This window comes from Fragaria vesca, linkage group LG7 (genome assembly GCF_000184155.1).
Source record: "Fragaria vesca subsp. vesca linkage group LG7, FraVesHawaii_1.0, whole genome shotgun sequence".
Lineage (NCBI taxonomy): Eukaryota > Viridiplantae > Streptophyta > Magnoliopsida > Rosales > Rosaceae > Fragaria > Fragaria vesca.
In genome coordinates, this window is record NC_020497.1 from 17,610,030 (window position 1) to 17,611,282 (window position 1,253).

The window sequence follows — 1,253 nt, forward strand, 5'->3', positions numbered from 1 at the left end:
GTCGTACGCCCCTCCTCTTTCCTCTCCCCCTCTTCCTTCGTCACCACTGACGTCATCCACCAGGGAATCCAGCTCAACGAGTCCCTCCCCTTCAACGTCACCAGCAGCAACACCATCCTCTACCTCAACTGCACCGACTCGATCCTTCGCTCGCCGCTCAACTGCACGGCGTCGAGCTTATGTCATACTTACGTCAACAACACGAATTCTGTGGAGTCGTGTAGGGAGTCGCCGATTTGCTGCACGTTCCGGGCGGGCGGGTCGTCGACGTCGTATATGATCCGGGTCAGGGACTCGGGTTGTAGCGCCTATACGAGCTTTGTGAACTTGGATTCGGGTTTTCCGGTGGGGAAGTGGCCGGAGCCGGGTGTGGAGATACAGTGGGTGGCGCCGAGGGAGCCGGTTTGCGGTGAGAAGTCGGATTGTGACGGGAAGTCGGTGTGTGGATCCGACCCGGTTCAAAACGGGGTGCGGAGGTGTTTTTGTAATTCCGGGTTTAGGTGGGACCCGGTTTCAGGGTTTTGCGTTGATGGTGAGTTTTTGTTTTTGTGATATTGTATACGTGGCCGTCAATGTTGACTTTTTTGTGGACTTGGGTGATTGTGATTGGCTGAGAGAGATGCTAATGTTTGACTTGTTTTTATTGGCAGAGAGTATTGGTTCAAAGGACAGGACTGGACTAATAGCAGGTAAATTGCCATTGTACTTGACAAGCGCCACAGGCGCATCAAGAAAGCTCAAGACCTCCTGACCAAAGAGCGAGAAGCAATCCTGAATGCAAATGGAGGCAGAGCCGCAAAAGTCTTCACCGGAAAAGAGATCAAAAAGGCAACAAGCAACTTCTCCAGAGACCTCCTCTTGGGTGCTGGTGGATATGGTGAAGTCTACAAAGGAACACTTGAAGATGGCACTGTCGTGGCTGTGAAGATCGCCAAGATTGGAAACACCAAAGGCACTGATCAGGTCCTAAATGAGGTCCGAATTCTGTGCCAAGTTAACCACAGGAGTCTTGTGCATTTGCTTGGTTGCTGTGTTGAACTAGAGCAGCCTATTATGGTGTACGAGTACATTGAGAATGGAACTCTACTTGAACATTTGCAAGCTCGAAAAGGTAATGGTCGATCAATTCTTTCGTGGACTCAGCGTCTCCAAATTGCGCACGACACTGCTGAGGGTCTTGCTTATCTTCACTTCTCAGCAGTGCCTCCAATTTATCACCGTGACGTGAAATCTAGTAACATTCTGCTTGACTA

The 1,253-nt window shown here is 50.6% G+C and overlaps 1 pseudogene; it reads left to right on the forward strand.

The window, feature by feature from the left end:
- Nucleotides 1-1,253, forward strand: part of LOC101312588 — a pseudogene marked incomplete at its 3' end in the record, with an annotated part of 3,235 nt that overhangs the window by 245 nt on the left and 1,737 nt on the right.